Source organism: Pinus tabuliformis, chromosome 1_1 (assembly GCF_031772625.1).
Source record: "Pinus tabuliformis cultivar Carrire ecotype Pingquan chromosome 1_1, CPIR1, whole genome shotgun sequence".
NCBI lineage: Eukaryota > Viridiplantae > Streptophyta > Pinopsida > Pinales > Pinaceae > Pinus > Pinus tabuliformis.
In genome coordinates, this window is record NC_142297.1 from 760,379,875 (window position 1) to 760,400,617 (window position 20,743).

Consider the following 20,743-nt stretch of genomic DNA (forward strand, 5'->3'; position numbering starts at 1 on the left):
AGTAAAAAATTACACAAACAAATATGAAATAAAAAATTACATAACCAAACTCTTAGAATTAAAACATAAAACCTTAAAAACAATGAATATATTAATAGGATAAATTGCGTATAAACAAACTGTTCAATAAAAATGAGTCGATCACAGCAATGAAATCTTCCACTCAAGCTTATTTTCTTATAAAATCGGGCAGAATGGAGGCTTTGGTTAAGAAGCAGAAAAAGATCAATAGAATAAAATATAGCTCCCTCCCATGTGACCATGAACTTAAGCTTTTATAGCTAGTAATAGCATGCTACTCAATCTACCAGATCGCCATCAAATGCATCTCTTCTGAATTTTCACGACAAAAATATGCATACCATTCAAAAGCCTCTCCATTTCCTCGAATTTCTCCATTATAAACTGTCAATAGTTATATAAAATGTCAATACTGACCGTCCACTTGAACAAAATAAGAATTAAGTGACAGAGTTAGCATCTGGTGTCAAAATCAATTCATAACTTTACACAGACTTAGAAGCAGCATAGCTCCTGTTCATCACTTTACACAGATTACAACAAGCATTGCTTCAAACGCACCAAATGCCCAATCTCTCAGCTATACAACAGACTATAAATCTATAAAGAATTTAGTTTTACTCCACTCCAATAAGGTGTGGAATGTTATATGCACAAGCCAGTACAACTGTTTATAATTCATCACTTGAGTTAATTGCTCAACGCCATGATTAGTGTGAAATGGATGTTATTGTTAAGATGCTATGCTAAAAGAGCTCACTTTCTTTGGTGTTGCAACCACAAGTGGAGCTTCTAGAGAATTTGTAATAGCAAATTTGTCATGCATAAATTTGCTATCCACAATGGATACATCTTTTGAACAATATTGTAGCAATAGCAGCTTTTTAGCCCATTTTGGCCCTTGTAACACACATGATCGTTGTTTTTTACTTGACGGAAGTTCCAGATGACAGAAAATTTACCAACAGTGGCAACTACATGGCGCTCCTGCCTTCCACTCTCAGTAACCTGCAGTGATGAAGAGAAATAGATGTCAGAATTTAGTACACTTGAAGAGCTAATAAAGGTTATATTGCAAGCCAATGGTCCTATAAGTTCAATTGCTACATGTTATGAAGTTGAAGTCATTTTTTGTGTACCTTATCCCTTCATAGACAATTGCTAACTTTTAATACATTATTATTTGTTTATAGTGGTGATATTGAAAAAGCATATGGCCAAATTTTTGTGTATCTGTAAGGCCATGTTTGAAATTTGTGTTTGGGAGAATCAAGACCTATTAAAAATTAATGGAACAGTTCGGGGAATTCATTTTTCTTGAAAGAAAGGTGATGAGCCATGTAGCAACAAGCTGAGAAGGTTTGCCAAGTAAAATAGGATGTTTGGTCTGAAATTTAAAGATGTTATTTTAAAGGCCCCACAAATTACTGGATATTCAACCAGATAATTCGACCAAGCAACAAAACGTTGAAATTCACCATCTTGTGCTCGTTGAAGATCTCAAACTTTGGTTCCAGGTGCAGAGACTAATTTATTTTAGAAAAGGCTAATTGCATGTTGGCCGCATTTCCATACCATTTATGTACCAGAAATATTACTGTCCAGAAACAACACCAAATTTGGATAGTGTAGTTCATTAAGAGAAACGGATTTGTTGTACATAAAAAAGTCTTAAACTTTGAAAGAAGTCCCCAAAAGTATTAATGAAGTTCCGAGCAACTTAGGTACTCTGTTTTTTATTTTTTCATACAATAAAACATCATAGTCTAATTCTTCTATGTTTGGTTCTTTCTCAAGCATATTTTTTTTTTATCAATTTTGTCTGGAATCCAGGTGGGATTTATTGAAATCACAAGTTTGGGCCGTGAAGGCAGCTAGTATCCCAAGGGTTTTTCAGGGCACTGAATTGATTTGTGCATTCAAAAATGAATTTTAAACAACAACAAATCACGATATAGTCAAAGATTGTATCACTAGATTCTGTTTGGAAAAACTGGGTTTTAAGCGAATTGAATCCATTTATACATTAAAAAAAATAAAAATTAAATAGCAACCAATAACAATCTGGTAAAAATTTGCATCTCCGAATTCAGATGAAAAAAAACTAAAACTTAGAATAATTAGGTTGTGCCCTTTCAAAAAAACTTTGCTGGTTTAGAAAATGCTTAAATGTGACCAAACACTAGTACAACCCCATGGCTAATAGCTGCCCTGGCTTATAGAAATTTGTTCAATTTTTGGTTTACAATTTTTTTTTTATCAATTTTGTCTGGAATCCAGGTGGGATTTTTTGAAATCACAAGTTTGAGCCGTGAAGGCGGCTAGTATCCCAAGGGTTTTTCAGGGCACTGAATTGATTTGTGCATTCAAAAATGAATTTTAAACAACAACTAATCACGATATAGTTAAAGATTGTATCACTAGATTCTGTTTGGAAAAACTGGGTTTTAAGAGAATTGAATCCATTTATATATTAAAAAAAATAAAAATTAAAGAGCAACAAATAAAAATCTGGTCAAAATTTGCATCTCCGAATTCAGATGAAAAAAAACTAAAACTTAGAATAATTAGGCTGTGCCCTTTCAAAAAAACTTTGCTAGTTTAGAAAATGCTTAAATGTGACCAAACACTAGTACAACCCCATGGCTAATAGCTGCCCTGGCTTCTAGAAATTTGTTCAATTGTTGGTTTACAATTTTGCGAGTGCAATGGATAGAAACATTCATTAATTTACTTTTCATGAAATGGAAACCAATGATTTTCAATACATACTTTGAAACAAGTAGTAGTTGGAATTCAAAATTGAACAGGACATTAAAGTCAAATAAACAACATAAGGGGAAGAAAAACAATACAAATCAGAAGACCAAAATGCATATTAGTAACACTTACCCAAGAGAACTGACCACCATGGAACTTATCCTTTCCAGCCAAATGTGCATCCACTGGAGTAAGCTTGAGCAATCTCGGAGCTGGAATCTTGTGCCCCTTCCGCCTAGAAACTCCTGTCTTTCACTGTCCATCTTTAACCGTGAAGACAATACTGATAAGAATGAGATAGGTATTAGTAGTCCCAATAATCCACTTCGCATCATAAGTAACATCAACATGTGTGATCGGTGATCCAAGAGCTGGAAACACTATTTTTGCCACCCCCATAGATGTTTTCCCATAAAGTCGAATCTTCCCATCACTGGATCCAATCACCACGCATCCATCCCCAGTAGTTGCAAAGCACTGAAAATTTGTACCTCTCGCAAATTGATGACCATTGGCCCAATTCGAAACCGTGTTGTCAGACTGTTAAACAATACCATGCCTATCCCTCATATCCCACCTGCACAGCCTATTGTCATCAAGGCCCATGAAGGTCGACTCTGTAGCATCCAACTGTGCACCCTTGCTAACATTTGTAATATCCCGCATCGTGATGGGAGTCCCATCCTTCTCAAACTTCCATTCTGCCACAACCTGCCCAGTCTTAATATCCAGCTGGTGAACCCTTGCAGCATGAGGCTTGCCCTGCTTGGCAGGGCTCATCAACATCATATTGGTCTCTGCTCTCATGAGAATACCCTTCTTCGGTGTAGAGTAATAAGACCCATCACCCCCCAAATCCCCCTACCTAAACTTCACAGACATGCCCTTCCCATGGATCCCATGGTGCAAATTCTTGGCTGCCTCAATGCCAGTCTCACCGACCAAAAAGCTATGACCCAGGGCACCCATGGCCAAGCTCTGTATACCACCATTAGTAGCCTCCTCAATCTCTTCATTCAAATCCCTATCCTCGTCCTCCAGCCCCAAGCTCTCCTCTGCATCTTCCCAAACAGAATCATCTGCAGTCTGGGGATTAGCCCACCCCATGAAATCCTTCCCAAACACCTTAACCTTGTTTTCCTCAGTAGCCTTGAGCAAATAAGTATTCTCAAACATAAGGCCACCCCATATAGTCATGATCGAAGCCAAGAAGCAGAAAAACCCATTCATAGATACAACAATAACGTGCACGCTAGGAGCTATGATAGTCCAATGATCTGATAGGTTTAAAGCATGGGAAAATCAACCCTCAAGAAGCCACAAATAACTTCGCAATAAAATATAAAATATAAAAGCCTGCATGCCACCTTCTTCATTTAAGAGTCTTCAGTGCTGGAAACAAATCATTACCTATTTTCCAGATAATTCATAGTAAGATTAAAATTGGCTATACCACAGTATGAAGTCAACCCCGCTGAGACAGATAAATGTACATTGAGAAATCTTACCTCCAAATCCTGGAATAATCCCAAATTGAAGTTCTGGAAACCCAAGCTGTGCTTTTGGGGTTGAAATACGAGCATGACAAGACTGTGTAAATTAAATACATCCATGATAACTCAAAACATGTAAGTTCCCAAAATTCCCCTTCGAAAACATAAAATTACAAGAGATGGAAAATCATTGCCACATACCATTGCTAATTCTAATCCACAACCAAGAACAAGCCCTTGAATAGCAGCTACGGAAGGTTTCTTAGCCTCTATAACAACACCAAAAGGCCAAAAAGGTCAGAGCCAGAAAAAAAGTTCCATCATAAAAACACATAGAATCCTTTTCCAAACTTTCAGGGGTGCCTAAACATCCATCAGAATCTTAATTTTTTTATGTTAACAATATCAACATATCCACCTATGTATTACAATACAGGAAAACATGTAGAATCCTTTACCAATACATTGATGAGTTCCTAACTATGCTATAAGAATGCTACTTTTAACTGTACCATCAAATCCAACTATACTCTACAATAAGCTTAGGTATCCATATTTTGGCACATTCCTAGAAAAGCTCAAAATGTCAAGGGTATGATAATTTCACTTTATAGTATTCAAATAACATATGGAAAATAACGATCCAACAAAATGTCTTTTACAAGAATTGATAATGATTTTTGAAATGACAAGTCAAAGTAAAAGCAACATTCCTCTATCTTATACATTATTTGTGGATTTGATAATAGCTAACATTCCCGAGATACAGTACCCCCACTTCAGCCTTACATATCACCAACAACTTGCAACTTTAGTGAAAACAAAAAAAAGCAACATATATAACAAACGCCTACCTTCAATAGTATTGATCATAAGATCAACAGAAACTCTACCCAAATGTGACAAGTTCCCTGCTAGATACACAGTTACAGAGAATTGAATATGAGCAAACATGGAAACCTTTGAAACAATCTGCAACAGAATTTGAATTTTGTATGAAAACTTAGTTTGGCATACCAGTCTGTTGTACTTCCTGGAGAACGTTGATGTCAAAACCACCTGAGAATATGCTTCCATTACCTAACAATGCCAAAACAGAGACATAGACATGAAATAATCTCGATTTTTTAACAGAAGCATTTACATCTCTCTCTATATATATGAATATATATAAAGATTTATAACACCATTGAACATTTAGTACAGTTTCCATCGCTTCTGCAAAGTTGCATACCAATGACAACAATGGCCTTCACATCGTTTCTCCTCATTGCTTTGTCATATTTTTCTTTCAAGCCTGCAAGAATTGTAAATAAAACCAATTGAATGGTTACTACAGATATTAAGTTAAATGGTAACACATATGCTAATGCATTACTTACACCCAGATATCAACACACAAATGCGTATGTCATTAAGCCTTCTCTTTTAAAGAACATAAAATTATGACGTAGTCAACTACTTACTGGACAGTAATATGATGAATTTGGTAAGGTTGACCTATGATTTCGAACTGGTATGTGCAAATTAGTAGGCCTTGGAGGATTGGTTTGCATTTTATAATCATTTTAATTTGACCTTATCTGCCCTATCCTCATATGGCAGAGCTGATATCAGTTTGCTTTGGGAAAAAGCCATGATGCCCTTTATTTCCAGCCACAACACAATTTCTTTACTGCTGAAGCATTTCTCAGTTTCAATTTGCCTACCGGTGCATGTGATGTTGTTTGCAAGGCATAGGAAAATAAACCTTTTCTGCCACTCCCATGCCATTGTTGGCTTGTTGTGGCCCATCAAGGGTGCTCTTGCTGGCTGGGGTCTGATGGACTTGAGTTGTCTCAAATCTGCATATCCTGTGGGGATGTGGTGTTTCCCCTCACACCCCTTCAACATTTTATAGGTAATAGTTAATTGGTTAGTTGTGCTTCCTGACCAGACATATGTCACTCCTTCGCATGATGCCTGAAAAGTTGCAAAGGAATAGTTTGATTTCTGTTTCACTACCAGGCACATGCTTCACTCTTGCATGAAGGCATGTGTCTTCATTAAGGGGTGCAATTTGATTGTGTCTGGACTCTGTACAACTGTGTTTTGTACGTTACATGCCCTTTATATGTTTCTATGGGAAAATCCTTTCTGCTATCTACCTTTTTTGCGTAATATGTTCATTGTACTGTATATTTTTTTCTCGATATAACTTGGAGGCGTGTTTAATATATACATGTGTGCACTATCTGGGCACACACGGTTTCTAATCCTAACAGGCATGCTCCTCCCTTGAATGAGATTTGCCAGGTGTGGCTCTTGACTATATTGAATATTATTGAGGTATGCGGATTATGGTATGGTCCTGGCAAGTTACCAGTTCTTCGCTCAAATGTGTGAGGGTTGATAGAGCTTCTTACAAGGTTTACCATCCAGGTAAAGATAATATATTCCCATTTACAAATAAATAAAGGAATTTCTTTAACCTACCGGCAGATTATGGTATCGTGCTGGCAAGGTACCAGTTCTTTGCTCAAATGTATGAGGGTGGGTAGATATCCTTTCCAGGTTTACCATCCATGTAAGAAAAATAAGTTGCCAGATATAGAATAAATAAAAGAAATTATTTGATTTTATGATGTTTCTCACTGCTAATAATGTGTACTTAAATTGAGGAGGTAGTGCATCAGATGGATGATCTGTGAAAAAAAAATTAAGCTTACCTGACTCTGGAGAAGAGTGTGGTATTTCTGTAATAGTCCAATGCTTCATCCATAAGCTTCTTATGCTCCTTTGAACCTTCAAGAAGACCCCTGAAATAACCCTTGTTCTCAAAGCTTCTCCTGAATGCCTCCCATCCAATATCTCTACTCCTCGCTACTTTCAGTGCCGAGCTTTGGACTTTAGCAACCCCTGAGCCACTTAGTCCGAGTTCTGCATTATCCATCTCTTACTGATAATGTGATCTCTGCTGATACATCATCTCAAATCCACAACTTATCTTCATACCCAGTTCTGCCTCCTTGTAATTTGGAGACGACAAAGGCGGTATTGGATAGCAACGCGGTGCCTGAAAGGCTTGCTGCACGAACTGAGCATACATGGCCCTTGACATCCTTTTCCTGTTACTATGTAGATTATACTTCATCATAAATATCTTAAAGGTATTCTAAAAATAAACTCATCTTCCAAAAGCTAGACCTACCGATTAGCAATTTCACTAGAAAACAAAGTCCATATAGAGTTTCGAACAACAATGCTATTGAAAAAAAGTTTTGCCCCTACATACAAGATTTCATGTTAAAGGTGTAGAAATATAAATAAGCAGAGCTGATATCAAATGCTTAACTAAACTAACACTCAGACCTACAAACCCATCATTCTGAGCAATAATCAAACACTCAGTTCTAGTGCAAACAAATGAGACATATTTGCAGTGGGGGGGGGATACTTACAATGCGGACTTTTAAAAACCTTCCCACAACATGGCTTTGGGCAAGGATACTTCTTCATCTCTTACAACATGGCATTGGGCAAGGATATTTCTTCACCTCTCTAGATGGTAGATTCAGACTCTTCCATTACTCACCTCTCTCTCTATGCCGCTTCATATGGCATTTCAAATTAGACAGTTGATAATTGCAGTGTGTAGTCCTCTTTGGGGCACACAAATAACTTTCCTTCATGCTTTATCATGTGACGATTTAAATGGTCCTTCCTCTTGTAACTGCAAGAGCAACCATCTACTGGGCAAACAAAGGTTCTCTGCAATATTAAAAAAAGCAATTACAAACTTGATAAATATTAACATTGGAAATTTGTTGAGAATTTCAGCCATTAATAATATGATCACTCACACACATATACATCAGTTTTAATAAATTGGTAGGGAAATGTTTGTTAATCCCATTTTGATTGTTGTCATTGTGAAGCCTTATTATTTCCAAGCTTAGTAACTACCAATGTGGCTTATTAAATGTCGGGGATTTCATCCTACAACAATATGATCACAGATCACACATATGATACACCACTTTTAATAAAACGTTTGGGAAATGTTTAAAAAATATCATTTTGACCAATTGTGCAGATGAATAGCAAATAAATGACAGAATAGAATTAACCAACCCGTGATTGCAACAAAACATGTATGATAATGTTGAAGCGCGAGCGATCAGAAGGCAGAAGGAACTTCTCAGGGGTCACCCCACCTGGTACTGATCCATGGATATTCTGCCCTCCCTCACCACAATGGAGCTCACCACAGTGGAGTTCGGATGGGAACATGTAATGTCACGCAAAGCCGAGCACGCGTGGCCTGAACTACTTTCGTTTGAATCCGCTATAAAGAAGAAAAGAAGCAGCCTGTGGTAGAAGAATTGAATTGAGTAACTTCTTCAATTTCCGTTGTCCCAATCGATGTACCTCGCATCATACAAAACGATTTGCCATCAAATTGGGCATGCCCTTTTCTTTGCAATGCGATTCACTCTTAATTTCAATAATGCAACTTATGGAACCACCATTCCGTTTGAGTTATCTGCAGACTCCCCGTATTGGGAACGCTCAACTCTCTCCGACGTCGATTGGACCTGTAACTAAAACTCGTTAGCTCATTCATTTTCTTATCTATTTTCTATAAATGTTCAGGAAGTGAAAATGCAACAAACCTCTTTGTTCCAATTAGTACGTGCTGTAAGAATAATGAGTACTAATGTCTGCAGTGCCACTCCCAGGATTAATCCCCACCAGATTCCCTGCCATTGCCAATGTCAGAAAGAAACATACTACAATATACTCAGAAACAGGATAAGGTTATTCCTCTGTTATCTTTTAATTTTGCATCTTTGAGCATGGACAATCTAATTATATTGAAAAAAACAAATAAAAGTAGAAAAAGTTAGCTATGTATTTCAAATAATTACATCGATTCCAAGACTGGTCTTCAATCCTAAAGCAATTCCAACTGGTAAGCCAACAAGATAGTATGTCACTAAATTCACATATGCCACAACAGCTTGCCATCCACATCCAATTGCCACCCCTGCAATCACAATACCTTTATGATGTCAACGAAAATATAACCTAAATATAGCAAACATCAACTACCAGCTTTCTGCTGCAAATAAATTGTTGATACTGAAAATTCCAACCTGAGAGAATAGGTTGGGTGCCATTCAAGGGAACAGATATTGCAAGTAGAGGTATCAATGCATAGACTGCGCGTATAACCACAGTGGTGCTTGTGAATGCCATGGCGAGTTCTTTCTTCAGTATCAGAATCCCAATGGCAAGTATGACACTTATTATGAAGCAAGTGACCACCACAACTATAACTGAAAATATTGCAGTTTTAGGTCTCCTGGCTCCCAGCTCATTACCCACTCTTATACTACAAATAATATAAATACCACAATAAAGAAAACCAATTTCTAGATACAGCAAATGGGAAAAAAAACGTATACCATGCTATATAAAACTGTTGAATTTATGTGAATTGCAGTTTTGCCCAATATTGGAGAATCCTACCTTCAGGAGAGGGGTCAATTGTTTGACCCCTCTGGCGATGGTCAGATTTAAAGATATTCCCAAAATCTGCAATAGCCATAAAAATGCCCCAAAAAAACAATATATTACTATAAATCATAAATGTATACCTTGCAGCTGTACTGAGACCCAACATTGCCATCAACTCCCAGTTGTAATAATTCATGCTGCATATATGTTCAAAACCTGGCACGTTAGAGATATATTAACTGGCATAGCTATCTAACAAAGTTGGGACAATGCATAGGCATGGAGCTTGTATTTGGCTTTAAATTAGTTAGCTTTAAATGGGAAAGTCTCATACCAAACAGAAATGGAATCCAGAGCGACCTCTGCATTTGGCAGCCAACCCGATACAAGCACCAATACTTCAATGTACCATATTTCCAAACTGCAAAATCAGGTGTGGAACAAAACAAAACTTGTCAAAACAGGCTAAGCTATTATGTAAACACCCAGATATAATTTAGATAGTTTGTATATCTTCCAAAGAGTATTAAGGCATACGTTAGCATAACAGCCGATGCCAGAGTTAACTTGAAGTATGACCAGAGTCCTGTGAAGGCCTTCAAGGTGAAGCCCGTCCATGTATGCCTACAATATGGGCTATAGAATATATACAAGGCAGTAGTAATGACCAGAACCCACCAAGTCAAACTCACTATTAGGGCTATCCCTAGCAGGCCAAATCCTAGCTTGTCTTCTGCCACCCAGGTGATAAATGTATGGAATAGACATGTCCCAACAGCAATATAGGCAATAGGGGCCACTATGTTCTGAGCCTGCAAAAACCTCTGCATGGGGCAATTGAGGGCAAAAGCAAACAACTGAGGAATAAGACCTTTGGCAAAAATACCTCCTGCAGCAGAGATTTCTTTACTCTGCCCTATGGCAATCAATACTGGATCTGCAAAAATAGTAGAGGATGCCCAGGAGTATTGCAGTTCCAGTCATTATTATCATGGACCTCTGGCAGATGACTAAACTTCTCCATCCGAGACGCCGCCCTCATGGAATCCACGTCCCGTTCATAAAAGGCCTCCACCGCCTTAGAAATCAAGTGCTCATCGTGCTTCAAAACCTGAGCCATGCTCAGAGAAACTCGAACCCTGACCCTATGCATGTTAACCCTAGCTTTATCGGGATGACCTTTAATACGACTGTTTAGAGCGTTCTGAACAACATCGCTAGCTCTGGTTTGCACAAAACCACCCGTGAGAGCCCGCAAGGAGTCCCATACTGAGGGTTTCATTGGAAAATGGAACGGAAGCCCACGGGTTCGAGTCCTGGAGATTGGAATTGAGAGTACAGGGACACGATGAGGTTACAGCGGGTTGAATGATTAGTGTTGCCATATATAATCCTTATCGAAATCTGAAAATGTGTCTAGACATTGTACCTGGAGTTCTTTCAATTGGGACTCAGTTTCTTCGGCTGACATCGAGTCTGGTAATGCGAAGTCCGGGAAAATGGCGTAGAGAAGAGTGTCTCTAACAAATTTGCAGATATTTCTGTCGGCTTCATGGGTGAAGATTCCAGACCGCCACGGAGAAAGGCACGTTCACCGCACCAACTGCAAGATGCAAAATACCCAAATGTCAATTTGGCTGTTAATGAGAGGTTAATAACATATTAGTTTTTTTTAAGAAAAAAATGAAATAATATATATAAAATAATAAATTTTAATATAAATAAGTATATAACTAACAAGATAAGTACATAATTATAACTAAGAAGATAAGTACATAATTAAAGGTGTTTTTTTTGTCATATGACCATATAAATATAATTTTCTCAATAATTTATTACACAAACAAAATTAGATGTTGATCTTTCTAAAAGTAAAATTCATATGAGTAATTATTAATAGTAAGGGTTTACTACGAAGGAAAATAATTAAAAACCTTTTTTATTAATTACTTTTTTTTTATAATTTTTTAATTTCGTTTATATGCTTTTTAGTTTTTGGCATTTTCATTTTTTGGTTTTTAAAAAAAATAATTAAAAATCTTATTTTAATAATTTTCTAATTTCATTTACATGCTTTTTAGTTTTTCACATTTTCATTTTTTTGGTTTTTTTATATGTTTTTTATTGCTAATTTATAGTAAATAAGAAAGTGTAATGTGGTTAACAGGTTTAAGATAGCTTTTCATGTTTAATCAAAGCTTAAAATAGGAAAATGACATTGAACAATGGTCTACATGTTCAAAATGGTTGTCTCTAGTTTGACTATATTTTACCATGATGCGTATGGGTGACTAAGGTTGATATAATGATATGTAACATTTACTAATATTACTAAGTACAGTAAGCTTGATATATCAAGTTTTCTAAGTTGATATATCACTAGTTTAGAGCGTTTGCTAGGTTTATAGAGACTATTAGCTTTAACTATGAAAATGATAGTTCTTCCGAGATTAACTATTGCGAAACAAGGTTAATCATGGTCAAATGTGGTTGAGCCTACTCAACTATATCTAATAATGTCAATTATGAGGATAGCCAACTTTTCTTAACCAAGGTAAAACATAGATAAACCAACTTCAGCAATGCTCTAAATGTTCAAAATCGTTTACTATGGTAAACTATGTTCAACATGGCTAACAAGGCCAACCATTCTAAATAAGGACAAATTGATCAAACCATGTTCACCCATGGTTAACATGTTTCGTATTATTAATATTGGTTGAATAATATTGTCATGGTTGACTATGCTTGAACATAGGTTGACCATGGTTAAAACGATTTACCATGTTTGATTAGGATTATCTATGATGCTTATGGATGACTAAGGTTGATATAAAAAAATTATTTGGTTTACTAGCTTTACTAAGGCTATGTTATTAGGTTTATGAACCTATAAAATTTAATAGGTTTATTAGTTTGACCAAGATTTACATGGTTAAGTTAGTTTTACTAGCTTGACCTATGTTTTTTGACTGAGAATCGATTAGTGAGAAAGCTGATGTATAACAAACTTCTAGCATTGGCTCAATTTAGAAATGTCTTCTTTGGTGAATTTAAAATTGTCTTCTTTGTTAAAATTATTGAGGGATTTTTTGATTTGGAGAGTTGCCCTAATGATACCAGAGTTGTGAAAAGGAACAAGAGCTAAAATTTTGGATTGATCAAACCAAAGAATGTGCCATGAGTCAAATTAGTGTTCAACAATGGTTCACTTTGATAACCAGATATGTGTAGTATATGTTATATGCTCCTTGATATCAGGTTTGAAGGGATGACCTATCTTGTCACTATAAGACTTTCGACATGAACATGGAATTTCTTAAACGCTTAAACATGAAATGGATTCAAACATATCCTTCGTTGAGTAGACTATTTGATTTAAAGTTTTTTTATGTTTAAAGGTGGTTTTAATGTTCATTTTTTATAGGATTATGGACATGACGTTAGTGGTACTTTTAATATAAGGAAGATTGGCTTCTCCTTTGCGAGGAGGGGAAAAAAGGGATTTTGGATTGTACACATCATGAAACGATTTAAAATTTGAGATGAGGTGTAGTCGTTGGCTCCAAAAGCTTGGAAAAGGTGAGATTTTGGCTTTTATTGACTGAAGGAACTACAAGTAGAAATTTTAAAGGCTCAAGAGATGAGAAATTTGAGGACAACATACTTTTAGGATGGCTGGTCATTTGAATGGGCATGGAAATACCAATCAATATGGGTATTTCTGTGGTAAGCTTGATGGATTAGGGAACCATCAAGTTTTTGTAAAGTGAGAACATTATCGAAGGGGAGGGATTAATTAGATGTAATCTTCATGGTTAATTGAACATGAATAGAAATGTTTTTGAGATGAGAGAGATGTGCTTTAAGGTGGCTTTAAGCTTAGTTATTCTTTTCTAATAAATGACAAAAGTGTCTGAAAAACAGAAGCAACACTTCATCATTTTATGCGAAGAGTTAATGACTTTGCATTCAAAAAACTCAATGAACATGTTAGCGAAAACAGGAGAAAGGAATGAAACCATTTCTTGTGGGACAATTAACGTTCTATGAATGATTGGTGGCACTTGGTATGTTGCCATTGGTGTAAAGTGGACTAGCATTGATGCAAATTCTAGGAAGAGAGTTTGAAGCAACGTTTCAGTTAGAAAATGTTATGAAGGACTCCGTTTAACCTTATCCGCTATGAATTTCTTTGAATAAGATTTCCAATATTATGTGGAACTCCATAAATGGATCTTGGAATAAAACACTTTTATCATCTATCCAAAACTTCACAAACAAACTTTCAATAATGTTAAATACTACCTCGTGCATCATTTTGGACATCTGTTGCTCGAGAGAGCACTGCGACGAGCGAAAAACATATCAGAGAGATCAATATAATCGCAGAGGAAGAAGCCATCTTTAATCCTATGAAACCAAACCTACTTTGCCTTTTCTTTTAAACTGGATGAGTCGTTATGCACGCAGCTCCTACCATTTTATAATCGTTTGCGTTGCCATTTTGAGCCCTCATCCACCTCGCTAAAAGTTAGGGTTTTGCACACTGTAATAATGCTTTGTTTCAATTTCAGTGGGGAGGTATGGATATTTCCCAGTCAGTACTGGATCTTTTCTCAGAGGGGAAGGAATGTTACCATTTTCAAGGTAGGAACTGTGAGATCTTAATGCAAAGTGAGACATTAGAAGTTTCTGATATACACTTTTAGAAAACCATAGAATCGTATTTATAGATGAAAAATTGATGTTTCAAATTTTAATTTATAGGCTATCAAATTATATAAAATGAGACAACATAAGGATGGATCTTTTCTATTATAAGACAAGGTGATGCAGGAGCATCAAGATCATGTAAAGCGGGTGTGATAAATTTTAGTATTTTGTTATTTTAACAGATTATGTAAATATTCTTTTTCTAAAATAAAGGGATATGAGGAAATAGTTGAGGAGAAAAACTTGGAATAGAATTTCTATGTTAAAATTAGGATAAGAAGGGAGAATAAAAGTTATGCTTTAAGTCATTATGTAAAAAGCAAAAAGGCTGCTTTTGTAAAAAAAAATAACCATCAGAAAGGCCTATCCTTAAATAAAAATAAAAGCCAGAAAAGCTCTCAAGGTGAGAGAGGAAAGAACGAGCGCCTTAGCCTTACTTTAAAAGCAGCAAACTGTTCTCTCACAAGACAGTTCTCTCAGCGTTCTGAGGAGGGATGCCTTTGTAATGTACATATTCATAAAAGCCGTGGAATAAAAATATATGTGTGTCTAATGATTTGTTTTGTCTCTCATGCGCCCTCATGGTGCGTTAATGATTGAATTTGGTTTTCTCTCATGGTGATATGCTGCATGCTTCGAAAATTTTAATGCGCACCTCTGGTTTATAATTAATGATATCCATGCAAGTTTATTATCGCTGTTTGTCCATATACGGCGCCAGAGACTTTGGAAAGTGATTGTGAGAGATTTTACAAACGGTATTACGATGAGGTTGTGGATGAAAGGACTACCGTTTGAATTCATGCGGGTCTGGAGGAACGCAGTCATTATTGAGCTATCGTGACCAGAGGAGTCCGATTATTGAACATCGTTTCTGGGTCGCCGAGTTATATAGCCGTCGATTGAAGGAGCAGAGGCATGCAGATGCCTTATCTATGAAATATATATCCCCGGCGCGATCAATACATGTCTTGTGCTGAACCGAAGAACAAGGAAACCGTGACTGTATGTATAGTCGGTTACTTTTACAGTAAACCATTGGAGGAAGCGGCGTATTTTAAAGAACTCAGCTGTGTTGTGCATGCGTGGCAGTCCGAGTTGTTTATTCATGGGTGAAACTGTATGAGAGAGCAGAAGTATATATTCGTGATATATGTATGCAAGGGCCAGCGACATATCAAGGCACATACAACTGCTCCGGCGTAGATATTTGCGCAGTTACAATTATATATATTCATCGACCATTATCCGAGCTTGCTGTGGTAAAATCTAACTTATAACTGCCGTGAGGATAAAGAAGATGCCGTGGACGTATATAAGGTAAGAGATCTATATCTATTATGTTGACCATCGCCACTGTTGATATAAATAGCATGGTTTAAAGGTAAAGCGTATTGAATCCTACCCAAAACATGTGGAACTTGTCTGTGGGAATTGAGTGGGGGTATTGGATTTGATTCTGAAAGCTTGGTTTTGGAATTCATGAAGATTACCACATTATGAATTAAGAATTAAGGATACACTCTGGTGGTTATTAAGGTAAAGGTTTTATATTCACGGATGGAGAAAGATCCTGGTAGTGGCTGCATCACAAGGGTTGGCCAAGAAATTGAAGAACTCAAATTAACAATGCATATTGATGTTTAATCATGTAAATAACATTAATAATGCAAATATAAATTATCATGATTAAAATAAATACCGAATAATTTTATTAGTTTTAAAAAAAAGTTAAATAATATATATTAACTAATAATTTAATATAAATAAGTATATAACTAACCAGATAAGTACATAATTAAAAGTGTCTTTTCTCATATGATCACATATATACAATTTTCTCAGTAATTTATTACACAAACAAAATTAGTTCTAATCCTTTTAAAATTAAAATTCATATGAGTAATTATTAATAGTAAGACTTTACTGCGAAGGAAAATAATTAAAAACTTCTTTTTCTCAATTATTTTTTATAATAATTAAAAACCTCTTTTTCTCAATTATTTTTTTATAGTGTTTTAATTTCATCTGTATGCCTCTTAGTTTTTGACATTTTCAATTTATTTTTTTTTACACTTTTAGAAATCCATAGAAACGTATTTATACATGAAAATTCGATGTTTCAACTTTTAATTTATAGGTTATTAAAATATATAAAAGGCAACAACACAATGATGGATCTTTTCTATTATAAGATAAGGGATGGCCAAGAAATTGAAGAACTCAAACTAATAATGCATATTGATGTTTAATAACGTAAATATAAATTATTAATAATGGATTAATATAAATATCAAATAATTTTTTAATAACATATTAATTTTTTTAAGAAAAAGTGAAATAAGATATACTAAATAATAAATTTTAATATAAATAAGTATATAACTAACAAGATAAGTACATAATTATAACTGAGAAGATAAGTACATAATTAAAGGTGTTTTTTTGGCTCAATTTAGAAATGTCTTCTTTGGTGAATTTAAAATTGTCTTCTTTGTTGAAATTATTGAGGGATTTTTTGATTTAGATAGTTGCCCTAATGATACCAGAGTTGTGAAAAGGGACAAGAGCTAAAATTTTTGAATGATCAAAACAAAGAATGTGCCATGAGTCAAATTAGTGTTCAACAATGGCTCACTTTGATAACCATATATGTCTAGTATATGTTATATGGTCCTTGATGTCAGGTTTGATGGGATGACCTGTCTTGTCACTATAATACTTTCGACATGAACATGGAATTTAATAAACGCTTAAACATGACATGGATTCAAACATATCCTTCGTTGAGTAGACTATCTGATTTAAAGTTTTTTTATGTTTAAAGGTGGTTTTAATGTTCATTTTTTATAGGATTATAGGCATGAGGTTAGTGGTACCTTTAATATAAGGAATATTGACTTCTCCTTTGCGAGGAGAGGGGGAAAAATGGGATTCTCGATTGTACACATCATGAAACAGTTTAAAATTTGAGATGAGGTGTAGTCGTTGGCTCCAAAAGCTTGGAAAAGGTGGGATTTTGGCTTTTATTGAGTGAAGGAACTACAAGTAGAAATTTTGAGGGCTCAAGAGATGAGAAATTTGAGGAAAACATACTTTTAGGATGGGTTGTCATTTGAATTGGCGTGGAAATGCCAATCAATGTCGGTATTTTTGTGGTAAGCTTGATGGATTAGGGAACCATCAAGTTTTTGTAAAATGAGAACATTATCGAAGGGGAGGGATTCATTAGATGTAATCTTCATGGTGAATTGAACATGAATAGAATTTTTTTTGAGATGAGAGGGATGTGCTTTAAGGTGGCTTTAAGCTTAGTTATTCTTTTCTAATAAATGACAAAAGTGTCCGAAAAACCAGAAGCAACACTTCATCATTTTTTGCCAAGAGTTAATAGCTTTGTATTCAAAAAAATCAATGAACATGTTAGCGAAAACATGAGAGAGGAATGAAACCATTTCTTGTGGGACAATTAACATTCTATAAATGATTGGTGGCACTTGGTATGTTGCCATTGGTGTAAACTGGACTAGCATTGATGCAAATTATAGGAAGAGAGTTCGAAGCAATGTTTTAGTTAGAAAATGTTATGAAGGACTCAGTTTAACCTTATCCGCTATAAATTTATTTGAATAAGATTTCCAATATTATGTGGAAGTCCAGAAATGGATCTGAGAATAAAACGTTATTGATTGTTGAAGTTAGGGCCCTTAAGTCCTTAGCAAGGTGAATTTTAGAACGTAAGGATGTATGAATATCCAAGGGTCAGAGTGTCGAGAGATGAGACGCAAAACATTAGATATCAGAAAATGTGAGAAGGCGGAACATAAAAAATGTCAAATATCAGAAGAAGGCTAAAATCTCAGAGGTTTGGAACATCAGAACCTCGAAACGTCATAGCCTTAATGGAATTCCATTTATAGAAAGTTTTGATCTGATAGAGAAAGCATAGCATCAGGCTAAATATCAAAGTAGGCAGAGCATTGGAACATGATATTGTAAGGGCTAAATATCAGAGGTTAAGATGCAGAGCAATGGTTTACAGAGGAATTTGAGTGCAAAACCAAAGAACTAGGGACCCTTTCTCTCTCCTTTGACAAGATATGTGGAAGCCATTGATTGGCCCATAGGAGATAACGTGGTAGATGGTATCATCACGGCGTGGTTGTATAGGGGACATGTGGTAGCAATATTATGAACTATTGGGAGGCCTAATGGGGAAAATATAGGTGACATGTGTCACCATGATGGAGGTGCAATGTGGAGATGATGATGACAACATGACATCATCTTGGAGGTCAGAGTACCAGAGGTCGTATATCTCGTAACTCCTATGTAATTTCGTTTTGGAAAAGTTACGATAGAGGGGGTTCCCAATGTGACTATGATATGGTAGTGAGAGACTGAAAGAACCAAGGGTGAAAAATAGGGCCTAGCACCTAAGCACTATGGAGCATATCAAAGGTTGGAGATTTTAGAACTCTTTTGTAAATCCATTTTGGAGAACATTTATGATATGTGTGAGCTCTTGATGTGTTGGCGATTGGTTGTGGAGCTCAAAGAATCAAGCGGGAGAGAAGATACATAAGGAGATAGGACCCCAACTGGATCCTAAAAGGCTTAGCGCCTAAGTGGTATACTGACAGTCACAACACTTGGTACCACGGTGGAAAAAACCATAAGGGGATAAAGGTAAATCCTAGTATTATAATATCGTAACATATTATTAATAAAGTTATGTGAAGTTTGCACTCCTAAAGACCAACATAGAGGTTTATGTAGGATGGATGAGTCAAAAAATGAAAAGAAAATGAGTGTAGAGGAGTTGGTAACTAAAATAAATAGTGATTGTTAAAGATCATTGGTTCGAAGCAGCGATGACCACGATTGTGTAGGATAAAATAATGGAGTTTTTCATAAGTTGAGACAATACTTCCACAAATTTAATGAAGTAAAGAAGAAGAAAGCATGGTATAATATTTCCACAGATTTAATGAAGTAAACAATATGACTAGAGGACTTGGTGAATAATTCAAGGAAGATATTATTGTTCAAAAGCCTTAAGATCTTTACCCATTAGATTTAATGCCAAAGTATATGCTATTAAAGAAATGGATGATTTAAAGAATCTCAAGATGGATCAGTTTCTTGGTACTCTTACAGCCTATGATATGAGAGTAGAAAGAGAGAAGTTTGAAACCAACAAAGTAACATTCAAATTGTCCAAGAAGACCAAGGAACATAAAGATCATTAGGATTTCTCCAGATATGAATATGATCAAGAGCTCATTCAATTTTCCATGAAATTAAAGTGTGTCTGAGGAAAATATAAAGAAATGTTGGCCTTTGAATGCTTTTATTGTGGAACAGTTGGACACTTTTTGTCTAAGTTCCCTTACAATCAAAGGGCAGAAAAGGAAGATGATCAAATATTTAGAAACAAATCTTAACAACATTAGAAGAATAATTTCTATAAGAAAAAGGTGCTCTACTCCAAATAGGATACTTCAACACCAGAGTCAGATAATGAAATCTCTTCAAAAGGCGATTTAGATAAGTATTTACTAATGGAATTTGGAGCATATTGCAAGAAAAAAGTATTACTAACACTGAAGAAGCAGAAGAAGTAGGAATAGTGGAATTTGAAGGGGAAGTCATTAGTGCTCTTGATGAGTTAAAGAAGGAAAAGAAAAATAACGAGCAGAAAGAATAATAACTACATCGTGCTAGAGGAGGTATGTACAACTCTAACAATGAGGAGTTTTTTTATCAAAGGAAAAACTTGAAGAAGCCATTAAAAACAAAAATAGTTTAGCCTTTCTTCTAGAATAGAAACAAGGAACATGTGAGAAATTAGAAGAGAACAAGCATTTAAAATAGGATTTGTTCAAGGTAAATAAAGAAAATATCTCAAAAGCATGCAAAGATGAAATTTTGTCCTTGAAAGCCAAATTAGAATAAGCTAAATGAACAGAAGAAGTTCTTAAATATTTGATCGATGAATGGGAAAAGTAATGTAAAATTCTTGAGGAATAGATCATATCTCTGAGCATGGATCTTGAGAAAATGAAGACCAAGAAAGGTATAAATGAAAATTTTGTATAAGGAACAAGAAATGTAGATAATGTTATAAACATGCGAAGGTCTTAAAGAAAATAAAGAGGCATGGGATGCTACAGACCATAGGAATCCTCTATGGGAAATATGAACTTCAAGTGCATGGGATTTAAAATCATAAATCGTTCTCTCCTATA

The 20,743-nt window shown here is 35.5% G+C and overlaps 2 pseudogenes across 1 annotated transcript in view; both read right to left on the reverse strand.

Moving 5' to 3' along the window:
• Positions 1–754: 754 nt before the first annotated feature.
• LOC149216236 (protein CYPRO4-like) overlaps positions 755–20,743 on the reverse strand; it is a 98,592-nt pseudogene continuing 78,603 nt past the window's right edge. The window contains exons 5-11 of the transcript XR_016251099.1: positions 5,509–5,571; positions 5,292–5,354; positions 5,129–5,185; positions 4,476–4,543; positions 4,290–4,371; positions 2,914–4,058; positions 755–1,029 (exon numbers count right to left, since the gene is read on the reverse strand). The product of XR_016251099.1 is annotated as a protein CYPRO4-like (transcript). The remainder of the gene's footprint in view (positions 1,030–2,913; positions 4,059–4,289; positions 4,372–4,475; positions 4,544–5,128; positions 5,186–5,291; positions 5,355–5,508; positions 5,572–20,743) is intronic.
• Positions 8,771–20,743, reverse strand: part of LOC149216237 (protein DETOXIFICATION 41-like) — an 81,110-nt pseudogene continuing 69,137 nt past the window's right edge.